The sequence below is a fragment of the Oryctolagus cuniculus genome, chromosome 2, assembly GCF_051225735.1.
Source record: "Oryctolagus cuniculus isolate XC-2025 breed Fujian yellow rabbit chromosome 2, ASM5122573v1, whole genome shotgun sequence".
NCBI classification, from domain to species: domain Eukaryota; kingdom Metazoa; phylum Chordata; class Mammalia; order Lagomorpha; family Leporidae; genus Oryctolagus; species Oryctolagus cuniculus.
The window spans coordinates 90,763,839-90,788,775 of NC_142868.1; the positions used below are offsets into that span (position 1 = coordinate 90,763,839).

Consider the following 24,937-nt stretch of genomic DNA (forward strand, 5'->3'; position numbering starts at 1 on the left):
CGAGATGCCAGCATCCTGCGTCAGGGCACTGGTTTGAGTTCTAGCTGCTCCACTTCCAAGCCAGCTTCCTGCTGATGTGTCTGGGAAGGCAGTGGAAGATGGCCCAAGTGCTTGGGCCCCTGCCACCCACATGGGAGACCCGGATAGAGTTCCAGGCTCCAGGTTTCAACCTGGACCAGGCCCAGCCATTGCAGGCATTTGGAGAGTGAGCCAGCTGATGGAAAATCTCCTTCTTGCTCTGTCTCTTCCTCTCTCTCAGTCAACCTGCCTTTCAAAAAAAAAAAAATTTTTTTTAAGTGCATCTTCCTTAATACGGTTCTCCCCCTGCCTTGTCTTTGATTTTTCCAAACTCCCCCTTCCCCCTATGTGTCTGTCTTGGTTTATCTCTCAGGCAGGAGGATTGTCTCAACAATTCATGGAATTTGCCGGTTGGTTTGCATTCATGAGCGAGGTGCTCAACACCTGTATGAAAGTGGGGAGCTTGTGTGAGGGGTCTGAAGACAGGTGGGCCACACCACAACTGCTGCCTGGGAGAAGAGGACCTGACTCTGAACAGTTTTTCTCTTGAACTAGACAGTTTCCCATGAGTTTACTCCTGCACTGTGCTGCCTGGGGGATGGAGCTTGCCAAGGTGTCTCTCTCTCTCTTGCCATTTATTCTCCTTAAAAGGCATCACGAGACTGATTGTCTCTGCTCTTTAAAATTCCTTGAATAGAAATAGCACCTTGGACTCTTGCTTTGATGCAAACATTTCACATCTGTGCAATACATTCAGAAATACCAACAACCCCAGATTCTGTTGCCTGCTGCCCTTCCTCTGTGCACATGCTCGGAGCACCCTCTCCGGATGCTTAGGAGGTGTAGTAATCGGTCTTCAGTCGGGCAACTTTGCTGCAGAGTTTGAGTTCCAGGACCTTGATCTGGGGAGTGATGGTCAAGAGTATGGGGCCAGGGTAAGTGTGGGACCAGGTATTAATTAATAAATGCATGAATTCATTCATTAAACATGTACTGAGAGTCTACTGTATGCTATCTACTGTTGTAGGCAGAGGTGATTATAAACATGAGCAAGACATTCAGATTCTAGTGGGAAAGACAAGCAGGTAAACAAACACATTACAAAGCCATGCATTCCTTTCCTGCTTGCTACATGTTTAGTGTCTGCCATATATCAGACACTCCACTAGGCATCTTCCTTTTATTTATTCCTAACGGCACAATTACATGTGAGGCATTATTACACTGATTTTACTATAAGGTAATTGCCCAAGTAGAGGAATGTATGATGCTAGGGAAAGAGAGGTGAGACCAGACACCCCCAAGGAATCCCTCCCTGGGCTCAGAGGTCCACAGTCCCTGGAGGCAGCAGTTTGAGTATTGTAGGAGACCCAGCCTGAAACTGGCGTTCATCCTCCGATACACCCCCACCCCCGTCACCTCCTGCTTGACTCCAACTTCTAGAAGCAGAGGAAGAAAGTATCATTCCTGTGGGGAAATCAACGTTTTTTTGAGTACCATCTTTAGCACAGAAAGACACAGGGGGAAAAACATCTTGAAGACGTAAACTAAAATTGTCCCGAACCACAGCAAGCGTAGATGTGCAGCCTCTTTTCTTCTTCCCATTTCTTCCCCTTTCCTTTTTTTGGGGGGAGGGGGGAGGGCACTAACATTGACCAGGGGTCTCAGGCCTCAGCTGAGGAATGGCCCTGAAGGTGGGGTGCGGTTAGGACAAGAGTTAAGTTTGAGACAGGAAGAGCAGCCACCCCCCAGAGGACCATCAAGGGGTCACGTGGGTGAGCTGGGGCGAGGGAAAACCTCTCTGAACATAATCAGTTGTTAAAACTCTGTCTCTGAAACAGGAACTAGCCTTGGGTCTCCTGAACCGAAGAGCACAGACCGTGCCTTCCTCTTTCTGTGTCACCTTGTCCTTTGAAGCTGTCGGCCCTGCCCTGGCCAGTGCGGATCTGCCTGCCACCTTGGGCCAGAGGGGCCCCCTTCTTCCAACAGCAGGGCTGGGTAAGTGGAGGCTGCAGAGCCGTGGGGTAGGGGTGGGACTGGGGACAGGTAGGGAAGGCTCTCTGGGGCTGGGGAGAATCTGTGCTCCCTTGTATTAAGAAAAGGAGGTGAGGGCGGGGTGCAGAGACAGAGAGATTTTGCCAAATTGCAGATGGAGCAGATGAGATCCAGAACACTTCCCACAGGAGGTCCCTCCCACGCCCACAGGAAGGCCAAAAAAAAAAAAAAAAAAAAAGAGGCTTGAAATTCACATTATTTTTGGAAAGGAGAGGGCAGTGAGAAATGGCAGCAGTGGTAAGCAGGGCGGAAGGGGAAGAGAACCATGGGCTCTGTGGTCGGCCTCCTTCCCAAGGAGCGGCTCAGGAGGGCACCCGTGTTAGGAGAACGTAGCTGGGCTTGAGGGAGATTTGTGCATAGGTGTCTGCTTGGGTAAAGAACATTCACACGTTTTAGATAAATTTAGCATCTGCTTGGGAAGACACCACCGCCCTCCCCTCCTTTCGGGGGCCTCTCTCTGACAGGACAGGAAGGAGGCGGGGCTGCGCTGTGTCCCCAGCTCTGGGCTCCTCTGAGAGCCTCTGCCCTGCCCTCCCTTGCTGGTCGTGTGGTCAGTTTCCTTGGTCTTTCTGCTTGCATTTTTGCTTTGCATCAAAGGATGGGCAAACAGCATGATGAAAGATGAGAGAGCACTGGACATTGAGTTGAGGGAGAAGGGCGAGTTCCCTGTTCAAGTACTCCATTCTTATTAGGCCTCTGTTTTTCTCATCTCTTAAAAAGAATGATTTGCATTGCATAGGGTTGCCAGGTAGGCAACTGGATGCCCAGCCGGTTAAATTTGAATTTCAGACAAATAGCAAGTCAATAAAAATCTGACCTTACAATTCTTTTTCGGTCTGCCATTTTTTTAAAACTTTCACTTTGCAGTGTGAGAGTACATACTTTAAAAAGTTAGTGGAAAAGCAGATTTATTTTATTTAGGCACAAAACATATTTGAAAGCCATGCATAGGTCTTCCATAATGCATATTTTCCATGAACTTTTTGAAGATCCCCTGGTCGTCTTGCAGGAGCTTCCCTGCATAAATGCATAAATGTCTCTGACATCACAGTTCTGTGCATTTGAAGTAGTTCTTCTTAAATCACTTCTGCCCATGGGGTTTAACGGGAGAGCCCGGGAGGGCACAGTTTGTAGGCAAATCGTGTCCAGTGAGACAGTGAGTGCTGTTTTCAGCCTGGGTGGCTCACCTTCCCACCTCCCTTCCCCTGGAGCCCTGGCTTTCTTCTAAAACAGGAAAGAAAGGCATTGTCCTAGGTTGTAAAAACCTCCAGGGCCAAGAGAGGGACAAGTAGAAATATCTTTGTTTGTGCTGAGAGCTGAAAGGCTTCTGCAACTGAGCTATAAATCATTGCACAAACGGGGAGGGGAGGTTTCTAATTCATTACTTTCTATAAAACTCGGAGAGGCACCCACTCGAGTAGCTCAGGGACCAGAATAATCATCAGAATAACTTTTGTTTGGAAAACAGGCTTTGCTTTTGAGAGCAGTTTGGGGTTTGCAGCACAACTGAGAGGCAAGCATTCTGCCTCCACCCTTGCCCAGGCCCCAGCTCCTGGCAGAATAACTTGAGAGAGATCTCCAGTGTCTCATCTCACTCCAGGGAGTTCAGAGAATTCACTGATGTTGCCAAAGCGAATTTCAGGGTCCCTGCAAAGGTGGACTGGCTGGGATCGTCCCACAGGTTGGTGCTCATGGGCGATTCAGTCATTCCAGACCTGCCTTGGAAGCCACCAGCCCTACTGGGTTATGTCCCTGCTTCCCTTCTCCCCATTAGCCCTGGACATTGTCATAACAAAAGTCCTTCTAAGAACCCCACACTAGGATCTCCACTAACACTTCCAGCCCATCCACTTATTAATGTAAGGCTTCTCAGAGTTACCTTCATGAAAATGAGAAATAGGGAGAGAGCATGCATGCTAAACTCTGCTCATTCAACCTTTAGAAAAGGCTTATTATTATTATAATTAAATGTTTTGTTTATTTGCAGGAGGGAGATAGAGAGAAAGAGATCTTCCATCTGCTGATTTACTCCCCAGATGGTTTACTCCCCTGGGCCAGGCGAAAGCCAGGAACTTGGAACTCCATTAGGGTCTCCCATGAAGGTGGTAGTCCACGTGCTTGGACCATCTTTGGCTGCCTTCCCAGGTGCTTTAGTGGGAAGCTGAATTGAAAGAAGAGCAGTTGGGACTGGAACCAGAACTCCCATATGGGAAGTTGGCATTGTAAGAGGTGGCTTAACCTGTTGTGATACAACACTGGCCCCAAGCTCTGCTCATTCTTGCAAAAAAATATATTAATCAATGAGTGCTTAAATTTATGAATATATATATATACACATTTAAAATACACATTTAGAACTCCAACCTAATCTATCTCATAAAGAGAATAATGTCCAATATTATGTTAATATTTTATATTTAATGATCAATATGATATATATTTATCTTTAATAATAATTATAAAGATGACTTAGTCTCAAAAAAGTTTTTACCACTATAATAAGCCTATGGACAGAAGATTTTTTAAAAATTATAAAATCAATTTACGTGTTCATTTTTGTTTCAGAAAACATGACAGAGCAATCAATAAAAGATGTTCAAGCATAACAATATCTGACACTTGGATACAATTCTTTAGGGGAAGTAGAAGGTGAAGTTCAAGGAGGAAAGGGAATGATGTAATATTTCTGTCAAAGAGCTGCGTGTTCATTTTTAAAAATGGACAGTGGTGTCAAGTTACTACGGTACTTAGAGTCTATAGATACATTTAAAGGAGTCATATAACAATTTTGTTTCAAAGCATCCCATGCTCAGGAAGTACAGAACCCATCCTTTGCAAGCACTCAACCTACAATTAAAATTTACAGATGCAGGGTCAGCATTGTGATACAGCAGGTTAAATCATCATGTGCAGTGCCAGCATTCCATATGCGGTCTGGTTTGAGTCCCAACTGCTCCACTTTCAATTCAGCTCCCTACTCATGAGTCTAGGAAAGTAGTAGAGGATGGTCCAAGTCCTTGGGCCCCTGCACCCACACAGGGGACCCAGATGAAGCTCCTGGCTTCTGGCTTAAGCCTAGTCTAGTCCCAGCCATTGTGGCCATTTGGGGAGTCAACCAAAGGATGAGAGACTCTCTCTCTCTGTCTCTGTCTCTGACTCTGCCTCTCTGTAACTCTGCCTTTCAAATAAATAAATAAACCTTTTAAAAAAAGTTACAGATGTGGAAGACTGAATTTAGCCTAGCTGATGCAGATTCTAGAATGGCTCAAATAATTAGTTCCCTGCTACCCACATAGAAGACCTAGCTTGTACTCCAGGCTCCCAGCTTTAGCCCAGATCCAGCCCTGGCTATTGTGGAGTAAACCAACAAATGGTAATGAGATATATTCTCTCTCTCTCTCTCTCTCTCTCTCTCTCTCTCTCTCTCCCCTTCTCTAATAAATAAATGAATTTTAAAAAAGTTATAGATATTGGGGCCAGCATTGTGGTATAGCAAGTAAAACTGCCGCCTGTAATGCCACCGTCCCATATGGATGCCGGTTTGTGTCCCAGTTGCTCCATTTCCAATCCAGCTCACTGCTAATGGCCTGGGAAAAGCAGGGGAAGATGGCCCAAGTGTTTGGGTCCCTGCTACCCATATGGGATGGAAGAAGCTCCTGCCTCCTGCCTTTGGCCCTGCCTAGCCCTGGCCATTGAGCCATCTGGGCAGTGAACCAGCAGATGGAAGATCTTTCTCTGTGTCTCTCCCTCTCTCTCTCTGTAACTCTGCCTTTCAAATAAATAATCTTTTCTAAAAAGTATAGATGTCAACTCAAAAATCTATCAAAAAATGCATCATTTTTCAGCATGTTTTAGGGGGTATCAGATGGGAAAAGTTTGAAGACCCATGCTTTACACCATTCTCCTGCTGACAATCCCCAGCCCTTCACAAGCCAGAACAATAGAAGTTGCATTGTTGTACCTGCCATTTCAGAGGATTCCTGGTCCATGGTTCTGTGTACCTCACCGTGCTGCCCGTGGGTGGTAGTTACAGGGTCACAGGACTGTGGCTTAAACTGGAGAAAGCAGCAATAAATCAGCCCCTGGACCTCACAGCTGAACTATTTCAAGAATGTGCAGTCACATTTCAGTGGCCATGGTTTGACTCATGGTGCACCCAGCTGTGCCCTAACGGACTTCTCCTAATGCTCGCCTGTCACCTTCTGGATGCCAGAGGCCTCGGCAGCATTTCATGGTCAGTGCACCTTGTCAGGCGATGGTCTGAAGGACTTTCTGCAAGCACTGAAACCTTTCTTTGTAAGGCAAGCAGAAGAAGGGCTGGAAGCAACTGTGTGCCCAAGTTCAGGGAAGTGCTTGTGTATGTTGGAGGGGGTAGCTGGGGGGAGGGCAGATTTGTCATAGGGATTGTAGCAGTTGAGGTGGGACAGGAATGAAGCCCTGCTGTTCATGTCAAAACTAAAACTGAAATGCTCGGTCACCACAATTTGAGCACAGACGGATGATAAAATCTGCACCTGCTCCAAGTCATTAGCAGCCGATGCTGTGGTGCAGTGGGTTAAGCTGCTGTCTGCAGTGCCAGCATCCCATATGGGTGCCAGTTCAAGTCCTAGCTGCTCCACTTCCAGTCCAGCTCCCTGCTAATGTGCCTGGGAAAGCAGCGGAGGATGGCCCAAATGCTTAGATCCCTGCACCCGCATGAGAGACATGGAAGAAGCTCCTGGCTTCTGCCTGTCCCAGCCCCAGCCAGTTGCTACCATTTGGGGAGTAAACTAGCAGATGGAAAATCTCTCTCTCTCTCTTCCTCTCTCTAACTCTGCCTTTCAAGTATATAAATAAATCTTCAAAAAATCATGATAATTGCATATGACCTGTGCATAATCATGTGTAGGTTACTTATAATATCTAATGCAATTTGTAAACACAATGTAAATAGTTGTAACACTGCATTTCTTAGGGAACAGTGACCAAAAATAATCTGTTGGTGTTCAGTACAAAGCATTTTTTTTCCCTTAAATATTTTGGATCCTCAGTTGGCTGAAGCTGAGAATAGGGAGTGTGTGAATAGAAGGCTGAGAGCCAGCAGTCTTGTTAGCCACAAAATGCAGAACTGGGCTTCGTCTATTTCTGTGGGACTTCATAAGTAGCCATGCTTTAGTTATCTAGGACCAAGAAGGATATGTTTCACCACAAGTGATTTTTAAAAATAGATAACATACATTTGAGCAGACAATTCTCACAACACTTCTTTTTAGCTTTAAAATTCTTTCTTAGGGGGCAAGCATTATGGTGGAGTGGGTGAAGCTTCCACCTGTGATGCTGGCATCCCATATGGTTGTTGGTTCATGTCCCTGATGCTCCACTTCCAATCCAGCCCCCTGCTAATGGCCTGTGGAAAGCAGCAGAAGATGGCCCAAGTGCTTGGGCCCCTGCACCCACGTGGGGGACCCAGATGAGCCTGCTGGCTCCTTCCTTCTGCCTGGCCCATCCCTGGCCATTGTGGCCATCTAGGGAGTGAACCAGTGGATAGAAGACCTCTCTGTCTCTCTCTCTTATAAACTGTTGTATGGTATCACAACCAGAATACAATACAGCCAAGACATAAAACACTGTGGACAGCATGAGTTTCCCCGTGTTGTCCTTTTATAACTACTCACTTTCTTCTTACCATACCTACTTCTTACCCCTTGGCAACCATTAATCTGCTTTTCATTTCTGTAATTTTACCATTGTGAAATGTTACATAAATGGAGTCATACAGCATGTGAACTTTTTAAAAGTTTATTTGAAAGATAGAGTTACAGAGAGAGAGAGAGAGAGAGAGAGAGAGAGAGAGAATCTTCCATCTGCTGGTTCAGCACCTAAATGGTACTGGCTGGGGCTGGGTCAGGCGAAAGCCAGGAGCCTGGAACTCCATCTGGGTCTCCCATGTGGGTGCAGGGGTCCAAGCACTTGGGCCATCTCCTGCAGCCTTCCCAGGTGCTTAACAGGGAGCTGGGTTGGGAGTGGACCAGCTGGGACTCAACATTCTCAATATGGGATGCTGGGATTACAGGCTGCCTTAACCCACCACACCACAACAATTTTTTGTTGTTAAAGCTTTTCCTGTGGGCATCAATTAAAATACTGTTATTGATAAAAGGATGCATAAGGCACACAATATTGGAAAAATATAAAGGAGCTTCTATAATGGTTAGGTCAGCTCTTATCAGCCAACCCTCCTGCCAGCAAAACCATGTAACATTTGCCGTCTGCAACAAAGACATCCCTCACAGTTCAACCACTTCTTCCTGCTGCACTGCAAGGTCATTAGCAGGAACGAAGAAGATTGTCTTGTATCCTCTGGGAATGGGAGACAGCTTTTCTTTCTCTTCTCATCTTTCTTATTTTGTAGGAGAATTGATATATAACACTGGCACACACTGACAGGGTGCAGTGCACTAATTCAATATGTGTGTGAGCTATACAATGTGTAGTGACCAAGGCAGGCTTGTTTAACTTTTCTCTCTCTTCCTTTGCTCTTGTCAGCTTTTCCATTTATGGGCATGGGAATGGGCTGGCTAAATCACTCACTCCTCCACACTTTCTCCTCCTGCCCGCCTCAGCTCTGATGGCTTCTCCATGCTCCTGCTGTTTCTGATCTGCTGAGGGCTGGGAAACAATTTAACAGGGCCTTCTGAAATTAGATATTCAATCAAAATCAATAAGCACTTTGGCCAGCTACTCTTCTCTTACCTGGGAACTCCAAGCTCGGCCCAGAGAGGGCAGGCAGTTCTGTGCCTGTGTCGGTCTTGGCCTTCAGCCAGCCCTGGGGTCTGATTTAGTTGTTTATTCAGTTAGAACACCCACAGCATGGTTCAGTCCTAGGTGCAGGGTAGTCTGGTGTGTTACAGCTTAACTGCTCAATGAGGCTATTAAACCAGACTGGGCTTACTCTCTAGCCTGGTGCTACTCTTGATGTTAATCCAGTTTGAGAGACGCGTGGGTCATCACACAGATTATGAAGAAATCTGGAGGAAGAGTCCTGAGCAAGTGCCCTGTTTCCCGTGACTCACGATGAGTTTCACCAGGACTCAGCTCAAGCAGCTGGTCAGGTGGCAGGGATTTTAATGCGAATGGATACAAAATTGGCTACAGTTTTTAAAAACTGTAGTCACAGACTAGCAAATATTGTGGAGGATGAAATTATTTTCATTTTTAATCACAAAACAGTTACAAGATCTCCAAGTTATTTTCATAGTAAAAACTACTTATTTTCACGATTTTTCTCATCATAAACTCATATCTTTTTTTAAAAAAAAGATTTATTTATTTATTTGAAAGGCAGAGTTACACACATAGAGAAGGAGAGGCGGAGAGGCAGAGAGGCAGAGAGAGAGAAAGAGAGGTCTTCTATCCACTGGTTCACTCCCCAGTTGGCCTCAACGGCCGGAGCTGCACTGATCCAAAGCCAGGAGCCAGGAGCTTCTTTCAGGTCTCCCATGTGGGTGCAGGAGTCCAAGCAGTTGGCCATCTTCTGCTGCTTTCCCAGGGAGCTGGATCGGTAGTGAAGCAGGTGTTACAGGCAGTGGCTTTACCCCCTACACAACAACACCAGTCCCATCTTTTGGACCCTTTGAACTCTGTACTGTGTGCAAATATTTCCTAGTAACAAAATAATAGAAGGACATAAATCCATATATCCAAATAACCTTTTGGCTTTTCTTTGTATTCTGTGTTTTGCAATCCACTTATGTTGAGAATCACCAATTTAAAGTCAGCCCACTTCACTGGCTAGCATAGGCATCTGTTAGAATAAACCGGGTAGAATTTTTCCCTGCTAATAACATTGACTATAGTCAAACAAAAGTACTCATAGTAGGTACCCTCTGTTTGGGCTCAGTGCTGGACAAGGCCATTGTGTAACCAATCTAAGCAAAAATAAAGTCAAAATATAGTGGTCACAGATCCAAAGCTGAGACATGGATTCATTCTCTCGCTCTGCACTGGGAAGGCCCAGTTCGTGCTGTACAATCCCAGGCGTCACAGGGCACACAAGCATCCTGGTGATGCACTGCACTTATTCAAGCTGACGGGGAGACAATGCCATCAGTGTGAATCAATAGGAGTGGTGCATTTGGCCGGCAGACTGTTATTCCTGGGAACAGGATGCACACTCAGTTTTGAGGTTTATATAGTGTCAGACTGAGCAGTCTTGCAATGCTTTCCAACTTTGTTACTGGGAAATGATTTTGGCATGTGTATGTGTGTAGATACATACGTGTGTGTGTGTGTGTGTGTGTGTGTTTATATATACATTTATCTCCTGTTTATATTTTGTTTCATCTTATATACAAACTTCCAGGTGTTCCGCCAAAGTTTTATCTTTTATGATTTTACTTTATTCTTGTCTCTCACTGCTATTTCCTTTATCCTATAAACAGAAATTTCCGAAGTTTCTTCCTCTCCGTGTCATTCCCTCTCTCAAGGTTCCAAGGATTTGAGCTAAGAAAAAATTATAGGTATTGGGCAGGGATCCCTAAAATATGATTCAGAACTAATGGATTCAAATCATGCCTGGCTATGTGATTCTGAGATTGTATCTCCTTAAAAATCTAAATTCTTCCATCTGTAAAAGATGAAAAACCAATAATCCTCTGAGAGTGTGAATAAAGAATAGGCTATCATGTAATGTTAGCACTTTGTAATGAAAGTTTCACAAGGAAATACAAAGATTTAGTATTGTTTTGTGGGTTTTTAAAAATAAGATCTATTTTGTGTACCTGAAAGGCAGAGTGACAGAGAGAGAGGGAGAGACAGAGATCTTGCATCTACTCTCAAATGGCTGCAATGATCGGGGCTGAGCCAGGCCAAATCCAGGAGCCAGGAACTCCATCCAAGTCTCCCACAGGGGCCCAAAGACTTGGGCCATCTTCTGCTACTTTCCCAGGCGCGTTAGCAGGGAGCTGGATGGGAAGTAGAGCAGCTGGGCCTTGAACCTGCACTCTGATCTGGGATAGTGGTGTCCCAAGCAGCCATTTAACCTGCCGCACCACAACACCAGCCCTGGGATCCTGGATTTTAAAGATTAGCAGGCATTCTCAGCACTTACTGTGTGCCCCACCACAGTACATCAGTTCCAGCAACAATGGCATGATCTAGTTATCTGTTGTTATCCCCAAGTGACTGCTCCAGGGCTGCTCTGCTGGTGAGCAACAGCACTGGGAGTCAAGCCCAGACATCCAGGTGCTAGGGTCTGGCTCCCGGGCAGTCACTGACTATGAAACTGCTGCCTCTTCTCTTGAGATTGCTTCCCTTTCTTGCTCAAAAACTTCTGAAGCCTAAAGTGATAAATAAAGTGATAAATAAATTGCTTGGCTTAGCAATAAAGATCCTCTAGTCACATTTTTTTCCTGTTTGATTCCCCCAGAAAAATGCTTCATGTGCCTCCTGTGCTACAGCAACACTTTCCTGAATAGGTCCCAGGCCTCTGCACTGTGTTTTCACCTTTCTACATTTTATCTTTCCTTCGGGGTCCTTCCAAAGGACTATCTTCTCCAAGCGTTTCCTCCTGCACCTCTCAATCGTACCTGGCTGATAACTTTTCCAGAGAATTTCCTTTCTCTGCAGGTGTCCATTTCTGGCCCCCTTTTTTTTTTAAAAAAAGAAAGATTTATTTTATTTATTTAAAAGACAGAGTCGGAAAGAGAGAGGGGGAGAGAGAGAGAGAGAGAGAGAGAGAGAGAAGGATATATCTTTCATCCACTGGTTGACTTCCCAAATGGTTGCAATGGCCAAGGCTAGGCCAGGTCGAAACCAGGAGCCAAGAACTTCATCCATGTCTCCCATATGAGTGGCAGGGGCTCAGGGACTTGGGCCATCTTCTGCTGTTTTCCCAGATGCATTAGCAGGGATCTGGATCAGAGGTGGAGCAGCCGGACTCAAACTTGTGCCCATTTGGGATGCCAGCACTGCAGGCGGTGGATTATCACATTGTACCACAATGCTGGCCTCATGTTTCTGGCTTTTATGAAAGTCATTTCTGGGGCCAGCGGTATGGTGCCAGCATCCCATATGGGCACCAGCTGCTCCACTTCTGATCCAGCTCTCTGCTATGGCCTAGGAAAGCATTAGAAGATGACCCAAGTCCTTGGACTCCTGTACCCACATGAGAGACCTGGAAAAAGCTCCTGGCTCCTGGCTTTGGGTTGGTGCAGCTCCGGCAGTTGCAGACATCTGGGGAGTGAACCAGCAGATGGGAGACCTTTCTCTCTCTCTCTCTCTCTCTCTGTCTTAACTCTACTTCTCAAATAAACAAATCAATCTTTAAAAAAAAAAAAAAGATTGTACGGCCGTGTTAACATTTACTTGTTTAATCTCTTGTTCATGAGTATGGAAATGATTTCCAATTTTCACTGTTAGGAACAAAGCTACAGTGAATACATATGAAGTCTTCAAAAAGTTTAAGGAAAATGCATATTGTGAAAAAGTTACGCATGGATTTCAAACTGTTTTGCACCAAAGTAAATGTACCTTTTAATTCTATTTCCATGAACTTTTTGAAGTCCCTGATACATAGGAGTATGTGTGCATATACTCATGTAACTACATAGCTTTCTGCAGGACGTTGCCTTGGGCACAGAGTTGGTAGATGATAAGGGATGAGGATTCTAAATGTTGATATTAAAAATTGGAAGGAGAAAAGAATGTTATGTTATGCCTTTCTGTACCTTTTAGAAGGCCTAACATTGTATCTACAGTGTTGACTCAGCGGATCCTGCGCAGGGTTTGTATCCAGTCTTCATCTCCATAAAATGTAACCCTACTTAGCTTCTAGTGGCATTGTAAGACTTAAATGAGATAATAAGTGTAAAGCAGCTGGCATTTAGTAAGTACCTGAACAATCAGTAAATGCAAGATATGTGGAGGGAAAGTGGTACCAGGTTCAGATAATTCTTTGTGGAAGGAAAATGACTGAACAGAACAATGGTAGTTTAAGTAATCTTTCTAGATATGAATGGTACAGAGCCATTCATGCTTTGATCAATGGCAAATATTTCTAAAATGACCAGCTAACATTAGATGTACAATGTGTACCCTGAAGCAATTATCTCTGCACAAAATTAACTGGCCTGAACCAGGACACAACCAATGACCTTGTCCTCCTCAGTCTCACACTTTGCCCTAACTAACTAGCCCAGGCTGCAGCCTGGTACCTTATATAACAGGTATTTTCTGAGGACATGGAATAATACAATTAATTCCCTGGAGGGTACACTGGCTCATCTAGTTAACCAGCCATTGACATTGCACATTAGTGGAAAGTACATAAATAAATGGCTAGACTATAAAGCTTTCTGTTGTGAATTTTAGGTTCTGAGCCATTTTCTCCTAAGGCCACAGGTTTCTGGGGGTGCCTCATCCCGGTTCTAGAATCAGCTCTGCCACTGACTGGCTGCAAAGCCTTGAGCCATTTGTTGAACCTCACTGAGGAGACTGCAATCAATGATGTTGCACACACACATCTTTTTAAAGACTTATTTATTTATTTGAAAGAGTTACAGAGAGAGAGAGAATCTTCCATCTGTTGATTCACTCCCCAGAAGGCTGCCACGGCCAGGGCCAGGGCCAGGCCAGGCTGAAACCAGAAGCTTCTTCCAGGTCTCCTATAAGGGTTGCAGATGGCCCAAGTGTCATCTTCTGCTGCTTTTTCCAAGCCATAGGCAGGGAACTGGATCAGAAGTGGAGCAGCCGGGACGTGAACTGGTGCCCACAGGGTTCCTGGTGTCACAGGTGGTGGCTTTCTCTGCTCCACCACAATGCCAGCCCCAAACGGCCTTTTTTCGACATTGCCTTCTCCACAGGTAGAGTCCCATGTTAAGACATCATGAATTTTTATTGCATTAAAATTAATGCATAATCAGACAATGGAAATAATTTCAAAACGTTGTCAACCAAGGAATGGCAAAGTACGTATAAAAAGCTAGACTTGAATGGTCACATATTGTTTGGTTTCCCACATAGGGAATATAAGAAATAGGCCAGTGCATGGACTGGCAGGGAGGTAAGGTGGCAGTTACTAGAACCTGGAGGAAGAGAGGAGGGGGTGTGACTGCTAAATAGGTGTGGGGTCACTTTCAGGAGTGAGGAAAACGGTTTGGAATTCGATGGTAGTTGGCTGTACAACACTGAATGTCATAAAGCATATTGCTAATCTGCAGCTATAATTTAGAATGTTGACATGGTGACATTTGTGTTACATGCAATGCACCAAAAGCAAAGAGAGAAAGAGGGCAAAAGGACAAAGCACAGGCTCAAGGGACCCCTGCTCTGTGGTGCTCATGAGAAGAAAAGGGTAGGGATGCTCTGACAGGGACAGGGACATGGGAGTGGACATCAGTGCAGAAACTGCCAATCAGCTGGGGCCAGGAACAAATGTGGCTGGACACAGGCCTCCCAGCATGCACTGACTGTCCCCTCGCCCAGCCTCACTGGAGTCAACCTGTACCCATCTTCTAAGGCTTTCTGGAAAGCCCCCCATTGAGAGGCACCTTGAAGTCCCAGCCCTCATTCTCTCTGCCAGGAAGGCACAAGCTTCCCTCTGCCTCCTAAAAGTGCCCGTATCTCCCAGGGAGGCCCAGGGCCTCTGAGTCCTGTCTGCCTCCCAGGCATCTCATACAGGAGTGCTCAGACCATTTCTGTGGCTCTGGGGATGAGTGAGTCAGGCAGGCTGGACACACAGCAGTTTTATGGGTTTCAATATGAACCATACCATGAAATCTGAGACTTTCACCACATTGCCATCAGTTCCTGTCGGATTTGCAGGTAGCTAGATGACATTGTCCTTTTCACACTAAAACTGATCATCTAATTTTAAAAATTAAAAAAAAAAATTACAAAGAACCTTCATGTTCCACAGCAGTGTGGACACTTCAGATGTATTAACTCAGCCTTTTTTTTTTTTTTTTTTTTAAGGTTTAATTACTTATTTGAAAGGCAGAGGTAGAGAGCGAGAGAGCGAGCTTTCATCCACTGGTTCAGTCCCCAAATGGCCATAATAGCCAGAGCTGGTCCATGCTGAAGCCAGGAGCCTGGAACTCCATCCAGGTCTCCCACGTGGGTGCAGGGGCCCAAGCACTTGGGCCATCTTTCACTGCTTTCCCAGGACATTAGCAGGGAGCTGGATCGGAAGTGGAGCAGCTGGGACTCAAACCAGCACCCATGTTGGATGCTGGCGCTGCAGCTGGGAGCGCAATCCTCATGGACTCAGAATTCTAATTGTGTGTTCTTCTTAGCCATAGACACTGAGTGGCAAACAGCTTCCCCGGGGATGGGGGCTGGAAAGAGGCAGAGAGGAGGATTCAAGCCCAGGCTTTTTGCTTCTGCAGAAGGTGCACCTTGCACAGGTGGCAAACAAAACAACCCCACCCTGACATTCATGCATGTATGTCAAGGGACCTGTTGCGTTTTGTTTTTTTCTTGTGTCCTCCTTTCCTTCCTCATTCAAAGCAACATGTTCTAAAGCAAACCGCCTTTTTTCACACCTGAGCGAGCCGCACGGCTCATTTCTGCTTTGTTCATCAAAATGGTAGAGGAACCGCATGCGGCTTCCTCACTGGGGCTTTCGGGGGCGTGGGCTGGGGCTGGCCGTCCTGCCTCCCTCCGGGTATCCCGGCAAAGCCTCGCTGTCAGAGTAGGAGGTCCTGCCTTTCCCCAACCCGCAGCCCCTCCTCCCCGCCCGCCAACCCAGGGTTCACCCTTTTTGTTTACTTATTTAACATATATTTATTGCAAAGGCAGACTGAAAGGAAAAAGAGAACTTCCATGTGCCGTGCACCTCCACCAGCGCCTGCCAACAACCAGGGTTGGGCCAAGCCCGAGCCAGGAGCTCCTCTGGGGTCTCCCACGTGGGTGGCAGGGACCCGCGTCCTTGAGCCACCATCTGCCGCCTCCCCGTCTGCGCATCAGCAGGCAGCTGGAATCGGGAGCTGAGCAGGGGACTGGATCCCGGGCACTCAGCTCTGGGGTGCGTGGGGGTCCCAGGCAGCGGCCAGGCACGGAGCCCACCCCTCACCCTGTAAGGAACCAGGCGCGAGCGCCGCCCTCGGAGTTCCCAGTCGGCCGTTCCCACGGGCGAATCCACATTACTGGTGTTTTCAGGCTGTCTGCCCGGGCTTTACGGTCCGTGTTTCTGTCTCCACGCGGGCGACTGGAGTCAGAACCCGACAGACCTGCCGCTGGCCAACCTGGGGGCCCAAGGGCAAAGCCCTGCAGCGCTCCGAGTCTCGGTTTCCTCGTGCTCAGGAGCGGGGCCGGCGCCTACAGGTGCCTGCGCGCATCCAGGCGGCGGCGGTCCCTGCCTCTCCCACGGCGCCCCGCGCCAAGGGCACCAGCGGTGGCAGTCTGTGCCCCCACGCACCCCGACAACGTCCCGCCAGGCCTGGCGGCCGAGAGAGACGGCCCCCTGGGCTCCGGAAACCCTCCGGGCAACCCGGAAAAGATCCGCTCTTGGTTCGCCCCTAACCCTAACCGAACTCCTCCGCCCGGAACGAATATAAAGGCCAGGGCTGAAGGCGCGGGGTGCGGCCTGAGGACGAGCACTAGGGGCTGGAGAGGAGCCTGCGCCCCAACTCGGAGCGAGGATGCGTGCAGCCCGGACAGCTCTCGTCCGCGCTCCGGGGCTGCAGGCTGAGCGCGCGCCGCTCCCACCTGCACGCCGCGCCCCCTCGCAGCCTCGGCGCCCCGGCACCCCTCTCCTCCCCCCCGGCGGAGTCCGCTGAGCATTGTACTCACATCCGGGGCTGGGTTTTGCTTTCACGCGAAACGTAATTAACCCGGAAAAAAAGGGCCGAGAGACAGGAGAGGAGGAGGGGGCAGGAGGTGGGACAGGCACCGAGAGTTTGGCGGCGACGCCGAGAGACGCCCCCTTAGCCCCCGATCCCCACCCCCACCGGGGAGCAAGGACCCGGCGGCGGGGGACGCAGCCGCGCCCCTGATGTAACCCACCCTGCGCGAGCCCCCGGCCCGGCGCGGCGGGGTGAGTGCGGGGTCCTGTCGCGAGCGGTCCCCAGGGGCGCGCGTCTTTGGGGGGCCGGCGTCGCAGGGGAGGCGGCCGCAGCCCCCGGCGCCCCGAGGGCAGCCCCTCCTCCCGCGCCCCGGAGCGTCCGGGGTGGCCAAGGTCGCCGCCGCCAGGGGTCGGGCTGCGGGGGTGGGGCCGTGGGGGCGGGCGGGGGCGGGTGCTCTGCGGAGCTGCGTTTTCTCACGTTGGCAGGGCGAAACTTCGGCGCGGGCTGTGGCGCCGGGGCACTGGCCCCGCAGCGGCTGCGCGGATAGGGGAGAGCGCCGACACCGTCCCAGGCAAGTCCCTCGGGCGCGCGGCGGGCGGCGGGGACTCGGCTGTGCGTCCCGCGACCCGGCCGGCCTAGCGGGCGCCCGCTGGGAGACCCCACCTCCGTTCCCTGCCTCGCGCTACGGGCTCGGCGGGGTCGGGGCCAGGCTGGGTAAGCCCCTCGAGGCGCGCTGCCTTGCTCTTCTCGCCCACTTAACCTCCGCACCTGCACCTTTACCACCCCCCCCTTTTTTTTTTGCTCCAGGCCTGCACTGTTACTTCAGCAAAAATTAGAAAGGAATTAAAAAAAAAAGAGTGGCGGGAAGGGATCGGAGGGTGCGGGGGCGAGAAGCGAGGCCGAGTGGGAAGGAGAAGTGTCCCGTGCCCCGCCCCGCAGGTCTCCCAGAGGAGGCTCGGCTGGGCCAGCCGAGCACCCTGGCATCTCCTCCCCCAGCCGGCCCTGCCCCCAGCCTGTCGCATGAAGACTCGCACAGGTCCAAAATGCATCTTGGCCTTCTGACAATGTCATCTGCCTTCCACCCACAACTCCCTCCCCGCACACACCACCCTCTGCCTTTCTTTTTTTTCCTTCGGGCTTTTCAGAGGAGAGTAGACGGGAGAGGAGAGGAGGGGGCAGCTCCAGGGCCCCTTCTCTGCTTCCCACCAGGACCCCACCGTGGACCGCACAGCGGGTTGCGTTTGGGGCTCGGGTTCCAGATCGCTACCTTCCTTCTTCTTGATCGCTCTGCCCAAGCCTCCCCCGCCCCTTCTTCTGTCTTGATTGTTCGCCTTCAGCCACTGTGCAGCAGGAGATGCTGGGAGAACAGGAGTTTCTGTTTCAGTTGCGTTCGGTTGGCGCGCAGGGGTGGTAAGGACTTCGCAGGGCAGAAATGAAGGCATGGCAGCTCCTGGGTGGAGGGAGCTGACCGTCGGTGGGGAGGGGCAGCCTGCTGGTACCCGGAACACCATGTGGAGACCTCCTGCCGGCTTACTCTGAGAAACTAGAGGGTACTTTTAAAAAGCACCATGGTCGTCGTATCAGACGTACCACCTTCTGCCTGGCCTAACTTGCTGCCTGGAGTCTGTGGCCTATGTGTGACATCTTGTAGCTGCAGACGGATTGTTACATGAATGAATGATTTGTTTGCGATCAGCCAGGCAGTGCCTCAAGCCTGCAGGAAATAGGTCCACCACGCCGGTGTGTGGCTGACTCAGGCTGTTGCCTGTAGACCTGAGTTTCCTTTGGCCTTCTTGGTAAACCCTGCTTTTTAACCAGCTGTCCGGTGGTGTTTTTGGCTGGGCAGCAATGGAAGCCTGGCTTGCTTCACAGATGGGTAACCACCTGGGTATTGATTTGGCAACTGCTTGCTCTTGAGTATTGAGAGTTTGCAGACTTTGATTTTTTCCTTGTCGTGAATGCTCTCTTTGCTGTGTAAGGAAGTAGGGCCTGGGAATCTCATCGTGGTGTCATCCTGAGCCGAACCAGTCTTCAGCCTGGTTAAAATAAATCCCAAAGACACACAGGGTTTGACGGGTGCCACCACGGAGAGATTCGGGGCTCTGGGGAGACATGGGCGGCAGCAGCATAGTCTGTGTTGTGCGAATGCAGCGGGCACTTGGTAGATGTCCTTCCCTCTTCTGGGGCAGGTGGACGGGTGGGCGGTGCCCCTGCGGCAGCCAGGATGACTCAGAGTAGGTCTTGGTGTAGCCCACGGTACCTAACGACCACTCCTGATCACCGCCATAACCAAGGCTCTGCCACTTCTGGCTGATACAGACCCCAAACTGGCTCCTCTCCCTTCCCGGTTCCTTACTTTCAGTTTCCAATGTAAGTGAGCTGCATAGGCCTTCAGCCGTCTAATCTGTTAGGCTTTGGAAAGGAAGGAAGCAGAGCAAATATCATAGCGTGACAGCCTATGGGGAGAGAAGAGTCCCAGCCCTCCCCGGCCTAAGTCCATTACTGAGACGGGGAACTGGACAGGCGGGCAGACAGAGCTGGCCCTGTTGTCCTCACACTCCTGAGAAACCCTGCAGGTCAAGTGCAAAGGCTGGGACTCCACTTACAAAGCAGCTCTGGGCTGCTGTGCTCCCCTGCGTGTGGGGCGGGAGGCAGCTCCAGGGCCCCTTCTCTGAAAGTCATGGGCGTGACTGGGTTCCTTACCTTCCAGGGCAGCCTAGCCAAGACAGGGTTTGTGGGTCCCTTGGGTAATTTTTTAACCGTTTGGAGACTTTTTAAAAGATTTGTTTTATTTGTTTGGCAGGTAGAGAGGGAGAGACAGAGATCTTTCATCCAATGGTTCACTCCCTAAATGGCCACAAGCTTCTTCTGGGTCTCCTATGTGGATGCTGGGGCCCCAAGCACTTGGGCCATCCTCTGCTGCTTTCCCAGGCACATTAGCAGGGAGCTGGATCAGAAGTAGAGCAGCCAGGACTGGAACCTGTGTCCTTACAGGATGCCAGCATCGCAGGCAGCGGCTTTACCTGCTATGCCATGATGCTGGCCTCTCTTGGAGACTTGAGGGATGTAAAATGCAACGTTTCTTGCAGGAGAGAAAAGAGTAAGGGGAATGAACTGGTCCCTTTCCTGCTGAGAGGAATCCCAGAGGCACATTGCCTGCCGCTGCTGATCCTGTGCTGAGCAACTCTGCAATTGTTGTGGTAGCCATAACATAGCATGTGCACATATGCACACACACACACACACAAATACACACTGGAACAACTGCAACATGTAGCCAGTGCTCTGTCTTTACCAGTCCTTGCGTTAAGCAGTTTCCTTACACTATTTAACCCTCACAGTGCCTTTTGAAGTAGGCAAAGTAGGAAATGAACCTTGAAGAGTAAAGTAGCTTGTCCGTATTTGCTTCCGGGGCTGTGTGGCCGTAAAACCCTTGTTCTTTCACTTCACTCTCCTGCGCGGGTGTGATGGAAACCAGCACGCCCTTTCAAATGGTCATCTTCTGAAAGCTTGCAAGTGCAAGTTCAGAGTAACTCATAGTGAGCCTCTCGTGCACATCCTGCTCGCCAGGTGGCACTTCCTCTTTCCCCAAATGAATGATTTGTTTGCACTTGACGAAACAGGAGAGGAAAGATTAGCCAGGCAGTGCCTCAGGCCTGTAGGAACCAGGTCCTATAGGAGACGTCATTTATTTATTTAGTTTTTAAAGATTTATTTATTCATTCATTCAAAATAGAGTTGGTGGGGGAGAGAGGCGTGTGTGTGGAGGAAGTTGTGCTGGGTCACTCCCCAAGTGGCTGCAATGGCCAGGGCTGGGCCAGGCTGAAGCCAGGAGCCAGGAACGCTTCTGCTGCCTTCCCAGGTGCATTAGCAAGGAGCTGGATTGCAAGTGGAGCAGCTGGGACTCATTTGGGAGACTTCGGAGGGGCACACTCAGACATGTATACTCCTCCCTGACACTTTGCGAGAGACCAGCAGGCAGGACAGATAATGATGCTGCCTATTCATCCTCTGGTCAACAGCTCTGATAGTTCTGAGGCTCTCGCACGGCTGTTGTTGGGAAGGCTTACGTGAAGCGGAACCCTCTAAGTGGGGACTCAGGATTCTGTACATCGGAGACGTCAGCTTTTCTAGGCTATTTATGAGCCGAGTGTGGCTGCCTGCCTGCCTGCCCTGGTGATCTTTCTGGTGGGGATGGCCTAAGCACGCCTTCAGCCACAGATTGCTTTTGTTTCCTGCAGGCTCCCCATGCCACGTTTTCTTTGAACATAGAGGAGGCTGCTGTTAAGGGAGGTCAGGAGGCTTTAAAGTATTTTGTTGTTTTTGGCATCTTTAATTCATTGGAATCAATTTTCAGTTACTCCTGCCTTTTCCCTCGTGGTTTTTTTTTTCCTCTTTAAAAAGCTTCTTCTTGAGTGTCTCTTGCCCTCTCCACTCGCTCCCCCCACCCGGTTCTATTGTAGGGTGCAGAGTTAACTCACACTCCCTCTGAACCTACCCATTCCTGTAGATGTTTGCATTCCTCGCCCTGCACTTCCGCTGGGAACTGTTCTCAGTACATTCCCTTCTCTCTGATGTTATTCTCTGCCTTAGATGATCTGGAATTTGCTTTGAGGACGGTTTCAAAATGCAGTGGTGGACAGCACAGGACTTGGGTGCTCTCACGCTGCCCCTACCCCCACCCCCACCCCCACCCCCGAGGGAGCGTCTTTGGCTGGTTCTCAGGCTCTGTTCTGAGATCAGCTGTGCTCCTGAGTGAGCGTTATTGTTTATACTGGTCTGGCAGCACTGCGGCTCCAGAGCACTCTCTTCTGCAGGCTGCGGGTGTAGACATCCGTGGACCATCCTCCGGCAGTACTGTGTGACTGCCCTTGACCCCCACGCCTCAGTTCCCATCCACAGTGCTACTGTCCCCGCCGAGGCATCCCAGGTCGCTTCCTGTTACAAGGTCAGCAGTTCCCTCTCGGGATCCCTCATGGCCACTCATGGCTGATGTCGCTTTCTCCAGCTTCTTTTCTTTTTTTTTTTTAAGATTTATATATTTATTTGAAAGTCAGAGTTACACACAGAGAGGTGAGGCAAAGAGAGAGAGCAAGAGAGAAAGAGAGAGAGAGAAAACAGAGAAAGAGAGAGAGAAAGAGGTCTTCCATCTGCTGGTTCACTCCCCAATTGGCTGCAACAGTCGGAGCTGCACCGATCTGAAGCCAGGAGCTAGGAGCTTCTTCCAGGTCTCCCACGCGGGTGCAGGGGCCCAAGGACTTGGACCATCCTCTGCTGCTTTCTCAGGCCACAGCAGAGAGCTGGATCAGAAGTGGAGCAGCCAGTAATCCTCTGCCTTGCGGCGCTGGCACACCGGGTTCTAGTCCCAGTCGGGGCACCGGATTCTGTCCCGGTTGCCCCTCTTCCAGGCCAGCTCTCTGCTGTGGCCAGGGAGTGCAGTGGAGGATGGCCCAAGTGCTTGGGCCCTGCACCCCATGGGAGACCAGGAGAAGCACCTGGCTCCTGCCATGGGCTCAGTGCGGTGCGCTGGCCTCAGCGCGCCGGCCGCGGTGGCCATTGGAGGGTGAACCAATGGCAAAGGAAGACCTTCCTCTGTCTCTCTCTCACTGTCTACTCTGCCTGTCAAAAAAAAAAAAAAAAAAAAAAAAAAAGTGGAGCAGCCAGGACTCAAACCGGCGCCCATATGGGATGCTGGCACTGCAGGCGGCAACTTTACCTGCTACGCTGTGGTGCTGTAGGGTGGCATGACCTGTGATGAACTTTCTGTGAGCCCTGCTGCATGCCAGGAATCACCTTCCAAAGTCCTGCTCATGAGATAGAATCTTGAATTGTTAAAAATGAGTTAATTTTTTTCCATTTTTGAACTGATGTGGTTGTAAATTGTTTTGTAACAGGGCCAGTTCCCTTTAAGGGCTTTGTGTTGTGTTGTCTCCTTAGACATGTTGGAATAGTTAGAGGAATCTCCCTTATTTCATGTTATTCTTTCCTCTGTCTCCAAACTATTAGGGGACTTCAGAAAGTTTATGGAAAAGGGAATTGAAAGATGTGCTTATTTTGCTGCAAAATATTTGGAATCTATGTGTAGATTTTTTTAAAGATTTATTTATTTGAAAGGCAGAGTTACAGAGAGGCAGAGGTGGGGGAAATAGGGAGGGCAGACAGATCTTCCAGCAGCTGGCTCACTCCTCAAATGGCCACAATGACCAGAACTGGGCCAATCTGAAGCCAGGAGCCAAAAGTTTCCTCCGGGTCTCCCATGTAAGTGCAGGAGCCCAAACACTTTGGCCATCTTCCACTGTTTTCCCACCAGATGCCTTAGCAGGGAGCTGGATTGGAAGAGGAGCAGCCAGGACTTGAACTGGCACCACTGCAGGTGGTGGCTTTACCTGCTATGCCACAGCACTGGCCTCACATAGTTTTTTTTTTGTTGTTGTTGATAAAGATTTATTTATTCAAAAGGCAGAGTTACAGAGAGAGAAAGAGACAGACAGACAAAAGAGAGACTCTTCCATCCGATGGTTCACTCCCCAGATGGCTGCAATGGCCAGGGCTGAGCCAGACCGAAGCCAGGAGCCAGGAGCTTCTTCTGGGTCTCCCACGTGGGTGCAGGGGCCCAAGATCTTGGGCCGTCTTACGCTACTTTCCCAGGTGCAACGTTATCAGGGAGCTGGGTGGGAAGTGGAGTGGCTGGGACTTGAACCTGCTCTCTGATATGGGATGCAGGTGTCACAGTGGTAATTTAATTGGCTGCACCCGGCCCCTGCTTGTCATCTTCTTTCTTTCTTCCTTTTTTTTTTTTTAATCCATCTCTTTATTTATCCACTGAGCCATTGATGAAAAAATGCCAGCCCCTTCTCCCCAGTTTCAAGAAGGAAAACTACAGAGGGTTCTTGTCAGGGCCCCGTTTCTTTCCCAGAGCACCGGTCATGGTGTGGCCCAGGTGCTGTAGCAGGAGAGGACACTGAGTCAGACACTTGGTGTGGAGTCAGGCCTGAGTGTCCGGCTGTCCCTGAGGACGTGGACGCCTCTTTTGCCGACCAGAGCGTACAGAGCCAACCAGAGGGGAAAGGGAAGTTGCAGCAGGAAGCAGGAAACCCAGGCGGCTTGGAGGGTGCTCAGGCCGTGGGCAGGCTATCTGGCTTTTGGGTGATTGTGATGTGTGAGGTTGATTTGTCGGAGTTGGGTCCTTGAAACACCAGCAGAATCCCAAGAGAGCTATAATTCAGGCCAAACTTTTCTTTTTAATGATTTTTTAAAAAATTTATTTGAAAGGCAGAGTTACAGACAGAGAGGGGGAGACAAACAGAAAATTCTTCCATCTGCTCGTTCACTCCCCAAATGGCTGCAACAGCTGGAGCTGGGCTGATCTGAAGCCAGGAGCTTCTTCCAGGTCTCCCACGTGAGTGCAGGGGCCCAAGGACTTGGGCCATCTTCTGCTGCTTCCCCAGGCCACAGCAGAGAGCTGGATCAGAAGTGGAGCAGCCGGGTCTCAAACCGGCGCCCTTATGGGATGCTGGCACTGCAGGTGGAGGTTCAGTCTATTACACCACAGTGCCGGCCCTTCAGGCAAGTTTTGTTTTTTTAAGGAGTCTGGAAGATGGAGAAATTTGCTCTCCGCTTCAGAATTTAGAGGCTGGTGAGGCAGTGCATGTGGAAGAGCTTTCTCTCCTGCTAAACAAAGTCACACATTTCCTGTAGAAAATTTGGAAAATAGGGAAAAATATATAACAGTCAGTGGAACTTGCCCATAACTCACAGGTGGTAACAATATCTTGATGACTCTATAGCTAGTATTTTTTTTTTAAGATTTATTTTATTGGGCCGATGCTGTGGCTCCCTAGGCTAATCTTCCACCTTGCGGCGCCGGCACACCGGGTTCTAGTCCCAGTCGGGGCACCGGATTCTGTCCCGGTTGCCCCTCTTCCAGGCCAGCTCTCTGCTGTGGCCCGGGAGTGCAGTGGAGGATGGCCCGAGTACTTGGGCCCTGCACCCCATGGGAGACCAGGATAAGTACCTGGCTCCTGCCATCGGATCAGCACAGTGCGCCGGCCGCAGCACGCTGACTGCGGCGGCCATTGGAGGGTGAACCAACGGCAAAAGAA

General features: G+C 49.5%; 1 protein-coding gene across 9 annotated transcripts in view; it reads left to right on the plus strand.

Moving 5' to 3' along the window:
- Positions 1-1,792: 1,792 nt before the first annotated feature.
- PLEKHA2 (pleckstrin homology domain containing A2) overlaps positions 1,793-24,937 on the plus strand; it is an 88,601-nt gene continuing 65,456 nt past the window's right edge. Inside the window, exons 1-2 of one of the 9 annotated variants that reach the window (XR_016229123.1) lie at positions 13,612-17,086; positions 17,321-17,406. The gene's annotated coding sequence lies outside the window, so the exon portion shown is untranslated. Of the gene's footprint in view, positions 2,017-13,611; positions 17,087-17,320; positions 17,407-24,937 lie in introns of those variants that run through there. The other 8 variants (XM_089325915.1, XM_089325913.1, XM_008273961.5 and 5 more) reach the window with 8 other exon arrangements.